General features: G+C 44.2%; 1 protein-coding gene across 1 annotated transcript in view; it reads left to right on the plus strand.

The window, feature by feature from the left end:
* Positions 1-492: 492 nt before the first annotated feature.
* Positions 493-12,668, plus strand: part of LOC144683861 (cationic amino acid transporter 3-like) — a 31,574-nt gene continuing 19,398 nt past the window's right edge. The window contains exon 1 of the mRNA XM_078547372.1: positions 493-586. The gene's annotated coding sequence lies outside the window, so the exon portion shown is untranslated. The remainder of the gene's footprint in view (positions 587-12,668) is intronic.

Raw genomic sequence — 12,668 nt, forward strand, 5'->3', positions numbered from 1 at the left:
TTTGGCTTCTGCCTTAATATCAGCACCTTCAACACCCCTTTGTTCCTTTAGTCTGTGACATCTTTTGATTATCTCCTCCTATCACTGCTTGCTTGTCCCTACAACCACAACCCCCCCCCCACCAACTTCTCCCACCCCCCCCCCCCCCCCCCCCACCTCAAACCATCTTATATTTCACCCCTCTCCTAACTATACTCAGTTCTGCTGAAGGGTCATGAGGACTCGAAACGTCGACTCTTCTTCTCCACCGATGCTGCCAGACCTGCTGAGTTTTTCCAGGTTAATTCTGTTTTTGTTTTGGCTTCTGCCTTTCCGATATTATAACACGTGGTTTTGAAAGGCGCTGTATGATGCAAGACTTTCTTTCCTCTCTCAGTCAGTGTGCGATGTGTGGACAGCCCCACAGGGTGTGAGTTCCCCTGGCCGGGTGTAATGTTCAATGACGATGTCTTCAGCCATGACGCGCTTTGCCTGTGATGGGCAGGAGGAGGGGGAGGCTCAGTATTGAGAAAGAGACTCGGGGCAGGTCGGATTCGGCTGTACTCTGGAGATTGTCCCTGGCTACTTCATCCTAAGAAAGCAAACAGTGAGTTTTTAACCTGCCGCCGAAATGCTCATTATTCCCCTTTTATCCTGAGGAGGGGGCGATGAAGTGAGATTCACCAGAGACACAGGCTGGGAATGAATGGAGGGCGGTTAGAGCAGAGTGTCGGCTACTCATGAAATAGGCTTATTGTAGTAAAATATTTAAACCGGGACGCCGATTAAAACATTAAGCGATTCGTCCGGTGGACAGCAGCACACGATCGGATTTTTTTTTTTATTAAAGATCTGCATAAATCTACACTTTGGGAAGTCACCATGCGTTTGGCGCCTAAATGCTCCTTTTTGACGGGTTTCGACATTGTGGTTCATTTGTGGCTTCGAGCACTTGGGTGTTGGGTTTGTATTTAAAATGACTTGGATCGCAGTGGGGGGGGGGGGGGTGGGTAGTGGGGAATCGGGGGGGGGGAGGGGGATGTGGGGAATCGGAGGGGGGATTAAACTAAAACGCACATTGAATTAAAAGTAGGCAGCGGGAGCTGAAATAAATTCATGCCGCCTGCGGATTGTCTTCCCGGATTGACATTTTAAATGGCTCATCTTGAGGGGGTTGTCAGTGTTGTTGGAAGGAGGAGGAGGGAGGGAGGCGCGGCTCAGGGCTGGTGCCTGTTGCATCAGCCGGCCGGCCCTGAAACTTCAGGCCACTTTCACCGTTGCCAGGAACAACCGCTGGTCCATGCAATACCTCCCAGCGCCTCCTCCCTCAGATCCAACTCTTTAAATTCACTCCCCCCCCCCCCCCCCCACCGACTTCAAAATAAAACCCACTTTTTAAAAAATTTTTACAGGAAGCAATCACTAAAGTGACTATAACCCTCTGGTACATAATAAACCAGTAAAAGATTCCCCCCCCCCCCCCCCTGTCCTTCTGCCTGGAAGGAGCGACATAGAGATGAGGTCCTATGCCCAAATATGGCGAAATCTGAATTGTTTATTTCTTTGCTCGACTTTTTAGTTTTCCACTCGAAGGGAAACGGTGTTTTTTCTCATTGTGCATGGAGAGGAGGAGGAGGAAGAGGAAAAGGAAGCGGAGCGGGTTTAAGGGTTGATCTCCTCATGTGTAAATAAATTTTAGGGTCGTGAATTTCCTGTGTGAATTACGCTGAAATTTACACCGTGGCAGAAACAGTACATTCGGCCCAACTGATTTGTGCTGTTGTGTGCCAGTCTCTCTGACAAGTTGCAACGAAATTTGTTGAGAGTTTTTAGCGTGTGTTGGAATGTAAAAACTGCATAAGACAAGCAGAATTCAGGGCGAGCAATCGGGCCAGTGAAAGTGCTGGATGTATACTATATTCCTTTTTTTATGCATGGAATTCAAAGTTTGAAACCATCAAACCAGTTTTTATGCGCATCAGGGATGGCATGTTTCAGAAAATGCAATTGTGGAAGTTTTTCCATTTTTGATGCAAATCATTCCAATGCCTAAAGATACAGCCAAAAATACATAACATACACCTTGAGCCTGACTCAATGAGATGTTTTTTTTAAATTGCTTTAAAAATTGCCAAGGAGGAACAAAAATATGACTTTGGTTCCTGCTGCATTATTGCTTGGGGATGGAGCTATTCTAATGAGTTGGCAGAGGGCTATATTATTTTTTCCACAGAATCAATGCAAAAGATCAAGGAAATTCAGGTGGAGAGTAAGAGCAGGCATATGGCACTTAATGCCTGACTTTCCTCAATCTTTTGCAGTAGATTATGCCATATAAATGCTGTTGTTTCGGGGTATGTATTCAGCAATTTCCAGGCCTATGTTTTTAAAAGATTTGGGAAAGAAGGGTGAGGGGATACAAGGCAGAGTGTTTTAGGGAGAGTTTCACAGTGCAAGGGCATCATTAATGATGGTTTGGCTTCTGATGCGGAGTGGGGACAAGCAATAAAGTGGAGAATGTTAAGGATTTGGGCTGGAATGAGGTATAAGCAGTTTTCTTAATATTAATTGATCTCTTGCTGCATTACAGACAAAAACAATTTTAAAATGGTGTATGCATACAATACCATATGTTTATTTAAGCTCTGCTTTTTGCATTGCTTACCTACCTGAACTAACAACTCTGTTGTTTGTTTTCTAATAAATGGGAAGAAATGTTGAACCACCTTCTCCTGTTAGTGATATTGATTTAAAAAACTGAAGCTGCTCTATGATATCACTGTCATTATGATATCCTTGCTTGATATGGTCAGTGGTCACCGGGGACCAGTGAATAGTGGCTTTTGTGGTTGATAGGTATCAAAACTTTTTATTTTTATGGGTTGCGTAAGTAGCTTTTGGAGCCCATATATGTAATTTAACTCCATGTTACCATTAATATGCATACATTTCACATTACTGATACGATCAGATCTTGGTGTTCTAGTGTAGGATTTATCCTACCAAGGAAGCAACAATGTAAGAACAGCTCATCCTTTACCTCCAGGCACCTAACATCAAGGAGGACAAATTTGTAAATAAGAAATATAGCGGTTGCATGTGCTTTGCGAGTTATATATACACCTATTTATAATTAATATAATATTTTCTGTCTTCTGAGAATAAACCTGGTGCTTGTTTGATTTGCTTTTATATAAATATGTTCATATTATTTAAAGTAAATCAGATAATTCAATTTGATACAAGTGCCATTGTATAGCTATGCAATAAGTTTGGAGTAAACATTTGAACAGTTTGTTACATGAGTACTGTGGGCTGCAGTTACGTTTAGTCGTCATATTAGAAAATCCCTGGGACATTTCCATAGTTACCACCATTATAATTCCCAATTTTAGACAAAAATCCATCCTGTTTTGCTCCTTCCTCAGCTCATTTGTCACAAACCCCTCTAGAACTTTGTTAGCTCTAGACTAAAGTATTCCAAATCACTCCTGGCCACATTCCCTAAACTTGAGTTTATCCAAAACTCTGCTACCTATGTCCTAACTCAGTTAGTCCCATTCACCCATCACCCTTTTGCTTGCCGACCTACATTGGCTCTCCCAGTTAAGTATTGTCTCAAGACCCTCTCCTGCCTCGTTCCACTAATTCTAGCTGGCCTCTTGAGCATCCCTGATTTGAATTGCACCATCATTAGCAGCTGTACCTTTAGTTGCCAAGGCTCTAAACTGTTGAATTCACTTCCTTAAACATTTTTGCCTCTCTATCTTTCTTTCCACCTTTAAGACACTCCTTAAAAGCTACCTCTTTGACCAAACTTTTGATCATCTGTCTTGATATCACTTTATGTGGCTTATAATGCTCCTATGAAGCTCGTTGGGATGTTTTGCTATATCAGTGGCGCTATTATAAATGCATTTGTTGCTGTTGCTGCTGCCGATTTTCTTGACCAGTTTCTGAAATGTGGGCCAGGATTTTTACTGAGTCGGGTTAACTGAGAAACCCTTTAAACATGGCGGGTGGGTCCTGATTCCGGGATTCCCGACCTCATTCCCAGTCTGTGCGATTTTTGGGAGTGCCTTTAAAGGATGAGGACTGCTTACTGTCAGACGCCCGCATCCAGTACTTCCGACCTGGCCGGGTCCATTGCGGAGATAGGCATGCCCCCCTGCTCCACAATTTTCATGGAGTCTGGCTAGGTGTTTAGAGAGTCGTGGTTCATGGCTCCTTAAAGGAGCCGTGAACACATGGTATATGAGGGGACCTTTAAAAAGGTAAGATCAAAAGGTCCCCTCATGCCCCCTATGCCAAGCTCTGCCTTTCTGCCCACCCTCTATGCCCCCTATGCAGACCTCTGCCTTTGCACCCACCCTCTTAGGCCCCCCAGGCCCTCTATGTCAGGTTCAGCCCTTCCACCCACCCCGTTTGTCCCCTCATGCCCCTATGCTAGGCTCTGGCACGCCCATTGATCAACTGTACACTTTCTAAAACTAATGAACACCACAATGTAAAGTGGGATGTTGAAAACAAAAGCTCTGGAAAAATGTAATCCATTGATCACTTTCTCCATTGGGAAAAAAGTCTGGATGGCAAGCTATTAAAGTGTTGATCATCCACGCCCTTCGAAGTTTCAAAAACTACAAAACATGAACACTTGAAACCACTTACCAATGTCAGTAAACATTGCGAAATTGACAGCAGAGATCAGAGAGCCTGAACTTTCAATTTCACCATATTTCCTTTGGGGAGCAGGTATTCTGTTATTCTAATAGATGTCTTGGCCTTGGACCGTGTGTTGGACAAGCCTGTGCAAAGCGCACAGAGATCCAAATCGAATTGTTGTAGTCAGGCACTTCATGAAAATCTGTTTTAATCAATAGATGGTTGTATTTTTGAAACACACACTTTTCACAAGGTCTTATTCTGCAGTATGTTCCTTCAATATATGAAGTTTAATCGTGGATTAGCTACTGACAAGATAGCTGTTGTAATAACATGGCTTTGTTGCAGCCACTTTTGGCAGAAGTTGATTCAGGAAGTTTATCTTGTTGCTGGTATTGCGAATTCCTGCAGCATACCAGGAAACAGCCGATATTGCACAAGTACATTGTTTAAGAGAATATTTACATCTTTTACAGTATGTGTCTTTTCCGTGACATTCTATGAACAAAGTGTCATTTGGAGACCACTCCTCCAATTCCTTATCGAGTGGCTTCACACGGACACTTCCAAGATTACAAAATACACAACTTTTTTTAAGCAAGGAGTGCATTTTGTAGGACAAATTGTTTTTCTTATCTCTGTTTCTTCCCTAAGGAAAAGAAACTATGTAAAAAATTAACAGCTCACCTAATGACTTAGAAGGTTAATTCACCACCTAATGCATTAATGAACTGTACAGGCTAGAAGGTCATTCATTTAAATCCCAGTCAGTGTTCGGTTTGCTCATCTTGCTTTTAGTATCTATGTTTAGGGTAGAAGGGCCAGAAAGATCAACCAGTGTTCCTGCTCCTGATTGGTACCCAGTACCTTGTGCTGGTGTTGAGGGTGAATACGATCAGGTTTGGCTGTGCTACCGTACTTCCTTGCTTTGGTCAAGTTGCCTGTTGACATTTTATCTGCAGGTGCACAGATGAAAAATGACCACCAATGGAAGGTTGTGGAGAGAGAGTCGCCTCTTTCTTTAAATGGGGTTAATAAGGCATATGGGATCCTGGGCTTTATAAATAGAGGCACAAAGAACAAAAGCAAGGAAATTATGGTGAACTATTATGGGACACTGGTTCAGTCTCAACTGGAGCATTGTGCCCTATTCTGGGCAGCACAACTTTAGGAAGGGTGTGAAGGCTTTGCAGAAGGTGCAGAAAATACTTACGAGGATGGTTCTAGGGATAAGAGACTTCAGTGACATGGATAGATTGGCAGATAGACGTGACATGGATAGACTGGGGTTGTTCACCATAAAAAAGAGATGGTTGAGGGGGAATTTGATAGAGGTGTTCAAAATCATGAGGGGTCTGGACAGAGTAGATTGAGAGAAACCTCCCACTGGTGGAAACGTCAAGAACCAGAAGACACTGATCTCAGGTTAAAAGAATGGCACCCTCCATGTTTGCAACTTGCACTTGGGACTTGATTTTGAGGCCCCACCGGTGGGAAGGTGCTAAAAATAGTGCTGCTGGCTGGAATGCTGGTTCCCCAGATCCATCCTTCTCCCCTGAGCCATTTTCGCAGAGGCGGGATGAGGGGGCACGGTTGCCAGCAAGGCTACTCGCCAGCACTGGTGGGTAGCCAACATGCTTGTTAAGGGTCAATCAAAGGAGGCTGACTGAGATTTTCCAGTTGGCCTCCAGGTTCCCACAGGCAGCGAGGGCCAATTTAGGTGCCTGGAGATGGCCTCCCGGTGACAGACTGGGGGGGTGTGAGGAATGGTGGGGCAGCCCACTAGGCAGGCTTTGAGGCCCTCCCTGCCTGCCTGGGTGCTGTAGCATCTGTGGGCTGCTGTTTCGAGGGGTTTCCCACCATCCCCAACAGTGATGGCCTGGCTGCAAAATCAATTTTTTAGTTTAAGTTAAAAAATGTTAGCGAAAGAGCACCTCCTTTTTGAGGCATCCTCTCCCTTACTTACCCTCCACTGCAGACTGCTGCTCATTTCAAGTAGGAAGACCTCTGATTGACCCTGCAGCTTCTAGAGCCAGTGTCCTAAATTAAGTGACAAACCCACTCTCCAGCCATTAATTGGCAGTCCCAGGGAAAATCATGATGAGGAAAATCATGATGAGTGACTGTTTCTGTGGGCTTGTGGCCCCTGATTCCCTTTGCTTCCTTTTCAAGTAATTGTAGAGTCACAGCCCCAATATTTCGATGATTTCCTCATCATGTTGTGTAATATGAAGGTCTGTGTTTCATGTATACGGACAGCAGTCTTCTTCAGTGTCTGTCTCTGTGAGAGGCTTTATTAAGCTGAATAAAAATGACAGCCTACAGTGACTTTGCCTCAATGCAGAGTGACATGACTATGGCAAGTCAGATGTGACATCAGACTGGTTACATTTCAAAACCCAAATGACCTGTTTTTTACAGTTTTTAGTTTGCAGAGATCTCAGACTATTTTTATATTCATTTTAATAACTAATAAAATCAAATCTTTAAAGCTAAAAAAGTACCACTTTTAGTTTATGGGATGCCTTTTTCATCTGAAGTTCTTGACAATGGCTTCTTTAGCCAAGGAAATCAGTATGTCAGCATGAGTTGTCATTGCTAGAAGATAAAGGATAGAGAGGAGCAGAAGAAAGATTAGATTACAATCGTTGCTGTATTGAATGAGCCTTATTGCACAAGTCCAACTTTAATTGAATTTCTCATGACCAGAAACATGTTCGCAATACTGGAAATCTTTGTATCAACCTGTCACTGCTTAAACTGTGTAACAGTAATTAGCTACGAAAAGCAGGAAGGGAGATGATTTAATCAGAGACTAACAAACTTTCAAAACATTTCTTTAAAGCTACTGTTCATTGTCAGGGAAACAAGTGACATGCAGACAGAGAGGTTGTATGGAAAATATATTTTTTGAAATGGATAAATGTGTTTTAGTGCCCTCCTTAGGTTTAGTACCATGTTTATTTTGAGTGTAGAAATAACCCCTGCATTTGTGCTTCAAACTTGGATTTAATCACAATGTTTTTTCTTGTTTCCTATAACAATCCTCCTCTTTTTGTATTGCTGTCAAGTTACTTTGTAAAATGCCCTGAGTCTAATGACTATCATCATGTAGGTAAAGAAATACTCATTTTGCAATTCTCTGAATTGAGTCAGAAAATGGGATACACAGCTGATTCATAGTTCCAATGGGCAATTTGGGGTAAAAAGGGCTACCAGAATATATGGCCTTACATACTATAAATGTACCTTTAAAATAAACCGATAGCAAGGGCGGAATTTTCAATTTTTGAGTCTAAGTGCCGTGGCGGGCAGGTTTCGTGCATATCCTGCTGCTCAGAAGGGCGGGAACCCACGCACCATTCCGCGCTTGGAAGTTCATTAATTATGCACAGGCGAGTAATTCTCCGACTCACCCGGCGGGTCTGTAGCTGATTCGCCCGCCTGCAGTTAGCTGGCAGGGTTGAAAGTCTGAGCGCCATATTTAAACACAACCCGAACACATACATGTCACACTCTCCAGCCCACCTATTTCCAGGAGACCGTTAGTGATGTCTGCGAACCAAAAGAAGGCAGCTGCACCCCGCTTCACCCACTAAGCCCTTGAAGCCTTGATCAGCGGATACACAGGGATGTCTGTATCCCAGGGGCGGCTCCAGAAAGCACACCAGCCTTACCTCTGCTGCCTGGAAGGCCATCACAAAGGAGGTCAGCGCGGCTGGCAACCTGATGACTGCAGACTACACTGTCTCCCTTCCCAAACCACCTCCCTAATGAGTTTGTGTGCAACTCATCCCTCTTGCGACACACTAATAACCCCCTGCTTTCCCTTTCAGGAGTCTGCGTGCATTTCCTCCCATTCATACATGTGGTATCCCTTTCGCCCCCTTGTTTGTTAGCCTTTCAGTTACCCTTGTCAGGCTCCAGCTTCCTACCTCTCAGTCTACTTCTGCCTCTCATCGTTCCGCCTCCTCCTCCACTACCTTGCAAAGCCTTCCTGCCTCTCTGCCTTCCATCGTGCTCCCTTCCTCCCCCATCCCCTTGCATAGCCTTCTTTTCCCATTGCCCCGCCCCACCCACCCCCTTCCCCGGTTGGTATGCTGGTTCCTGAATGCTTGGCCCTGTGTAAGTACCGCTGTACAGTGCTGTCCTTCTGGACAAGGTTAGCACCCTCAGGGAGCAGACCACCCCTAAACCCCCACCAGCAATGCTGGTCAGTGTCTGAAAGTTGAGCCCTGCCTGAATACAGCAGAACAGTGGTGTCCTTGTGACTACAGAGGCAAGCACCAGCAGCAGACCAACACTACAGCCCAGCAGTGTGGTGTTCCAGCAATGTCACAACGAGACCAGCATGGCGCTACGGAAGATAGGCTATTTGTGTTGCGCTCACCTCGAAGTCTCGAGCAAAGTGAGGTTGGACATATGCGCGCCACCCTTTTTCAAACGAGATTCAGACCAAAATGATTTCCTGCTGCCGTGATTGGAAGATTGGAAGGTGGCACATGATTCTGGCAAGAAGCCAATTTAATAAGCATTCATGCGATGGTAATGAATGGTAAGGTATTCACACTACTACTCAGCAGAATACTCAACCCACCATTGGGAGAATCGCAGACAATTTTTACGTCGGCAGGCTTCTGACTTTTTTGCCTGACACTGGATTCTCTGCTCCCGCCTCCCACAAAAGCCGTGGCAGCGGGGTTAGACGAATTCTGCCCTAAATCTGATGGATGTAGGTGAGAGATCATTCATTGCGTGCTTCTTATCTATAACTGGATATAAAGACCTGCCCTGCACCTGCAGAGCTCTTTAATTAAAATCCTATGAAAAGGTTTCTGGTGGAGATTTTTAATTAGTCTTCCTGTCAGCATGAATTTCATTTTTTTTTTGGATAGTCCTTGATTTTTTTATGCCCTTGCCAATACTTTTGGAAAGCTGGCCAATGCTATTGTGCTGGAAAATGTTTGAGAGTGAATAGAATTTGGCATGGCTGTAAGGCACTCCATGTGTAAAATAGCCCATTGATATTGTTTGGCTACATGCAGGAAAAATATAGGCAAGATGCTGGGTGCATATGGGACTGCAAAAGTTAGCACCTTGAGGGTAGGAGGAGAGATGTTTTAGTGGGAAGAGAGAATTACATAACTTTGTACCAATAGAACTACAGTGTTTCACCCAGATTTTTTTTAAAAATTAGTTTGTCACAGATCAGGACAGCTCAGGAATGATAGTTGACACCACAGTTAGGTTGGGACCATACTAAGAGATAAAACTGGTGGGCAGCATGCCTTGGCTTTTCTGCTCCAAGGCCAGAAGAGGAGAGATTAGGGTAAACAATTATCAAAGCAAGTGTATGTAATGTGGGTGATTGAAAGTTACAACATCTGTGTATGTTGCTGCTTGAACATTCTGTTCCTATGGGGTTTACTGGCTCATTTCTCTAAAATCATTAGTCTAAAGAAATGGCCATTGCACAAGGAGGTGAGGGTGGAGGAGTTGGGGGGGGGGGATGTTCTCATGAGTTACAATTTTCTTCCAAAGTTGCAAAATAGTTGACTAAACTTCTCTGATTTTTTTATGACTCATGGCTGAACTTTGCAGTGCAAAACCAGAGAAAATCACAGCATGTCCCATTCACTGCTTTGACTTAGAATTAACGAGTATTAGGAAATCACGTATGTAAAACTGAAGCATTCATTTCCTCTAAGTGGGTGTAGGTAGCATGCTTGATAGATGTTCTACCAAGACAGCAACTAGTAAATGCAAACACAACCTTTATCTTTAAAGCAGTGGCGCACCTCCTATTACAGTGATGCAGAATCATGACTTGCATTGCTTTGACATCAGCCTTGAAGTGCTTTTGCTGCCTGATTCCTGAGTATGAGCTTTGTGTGTAAATTGCTTACGAGGTGGTGCCAGATGCTGCTTCAAGACAGCCCTCCAGGTCAGGAACCAATAATACAAGCACCTGTTTTGGGCTACATTCAAAACAGCTTAAAGGTGTACCAGTTGTCCAAATAGAAGAGCTCCTACTGTTCCATTTGCATCTTTTTCACAAACCATTCCCCAACCTCCTTTTAGGCCTTTTTTTTGTCACTTTCATGTGACTTTTCACCCTCTTCCTATTTAGCATTCCATTCTCCAATTTAAAACCCTGTTGTTTTGACATTTTACTTGGCCTGATTTGACCTACAAAGGCTAGTTCAGGTTTCTGATTTTTATCTAGTTCTGATATAAAATGCAACAGTATTACACAGTGAAACACACAGAGAATACTAATAAAATAACATACAACCTTGTTGCAACTCTGAAAGTTCATTACTTTTTCTTGGTGTTTCCCTCTGAAAGCTTGATCTGTTCTTCTCTTCCTTGACTTTTGCTGACTTTTGAAAGATACAAAATAAGCCATGAAAATCCCTGACAAAATTCTTTCAAAAATGATAAAGCCAAACATGGGTTTCTACAATCTACTGATGGATTGAGGGCTGAGTCATATTCATCATCTGGACTCTGTGTAAAGATCCCACAGGGCTTGTTTACTCTGAGTGGACCATGAAGAAGCTGTGTGATTGTCAAGCAGGACATGAATTTCTGTGGGGTGGTATGGTGAAGGTTTTATCATTGACTGAGTTCCAATACTGCATGTTAATTCAAGTTATGGTCCAGCCAAGAATTGATCAAGGCCTTCTGAAAATGTCAGCTGTGGCTCAGTGGGTAGAAATAACTCTCGGCTCCGTGTAGTTGAAGTCCCACTCAAGTTGCTTGAGCACAAAACCTAGGCTGACATTCCAGAGCTCCAAGGAGGGAGTGCTGCATTATCGGTGGTGCCGTCTTTCAGATGAGATGTTAAAGCAGGGCATCATCTGCCCTCTCAGGTGGACATCACATGGCACTATTTTGAAGAAGAGCAGAAGAGTTATCCCATTGTCTTAGCCAATATTTACCCCTTCATCAGTACCATAAAAACAGATTATCTGGTCATGATCATTTTGCTGGTTGTGTGAGCTTACTATGCACAAATTGGCTGTAAAGCACTATGAGACGTCCCATTGTTGCAAAAGGTGCTTTATAAATGCGAGTCTTTGAAGGTTTCCTTTCTTTCTTTTGTTGGCTCTTCAAAGGTTCATTTGAATTTGTTGCTTAGACATAAACCAGGAGGACCCCCCCTCCCACTATTGAATTCAGTCTATGCTGTTAGTTGACCACAAAAGGGAAGCTAAAATTGGTTTCTTTAAACTTGGGTGAGGGAGGGTCCTGGTCGCAATCTCCATCCTGTGAACCTGCTGGAAGTTGCATGTGTGTTGATGCCTGGTTAGGATAGGATCAGGTTAAGCAATGATTCATCCCCACCTTGGTCAAATACCCTGTTGGCGCACTCAGTTTGTTGGATAACATGATGCCATTAGCCACAGGATGATGGTATACATGACATTAATTTTCTAGGAAAATACCTAATTGTGCAATGATGACTTTCATCAATGTGATGTGCATACAATGAAGGATATTTATAAACCATTACAAGCCTACCGACTCCCACAGCTACCTCGACTACAGCTCCTCACACCCCGCTTCCTATAAGGACTCCATCCCATTCTCTCAGTTCCTTCGCCTCCGTCGCATCTGTTCTGATGACGCTACCTTCAAAAACAGTTCCTCTGACATGTCCTCCTTCTTCCTTAACCGAGGTTTTCCACCCACGGTCGTTGACAGGGCCCTCAACCGTGTCCGGCCCATCCCCCACGCATCCACCCTCACGCCTTCTCCTCCCTCCCAGAAACATGATAGGGTCCCCCTTGTCCTCACTTATCACCCCACCAGCCTCCGCATTCAAAGGATCATCCTCCGCCATTTCCGCCAACTCCAGCATGATGCCACCACCAAACAAATCTTCCCTTCACCCCCCCTGGCGGCATTCCGTAGGGATTGTTCCCTGCGGGACACCCTGGTCCACTCCTCCATCACCCCCTACTCCTCAGCCCCCACCTATGGCACCTCCCCATGCCCACGCAGAAGATGCAACACCTGCC

This window comes from Cetorhinus maximus, chromosome 8 (assembly GCF_964194155.1).
Source record: "Cetorhinus maximus chromosome 8, sCetMax3.hap1.1, whole genome shotgun sequence".
NCBI lineage: Eukaryota > Metazoa > Chordata > Chondrichthyes > Lamniformes > Cetorhinidae > Cetorhinus > Cetorhinus maximus.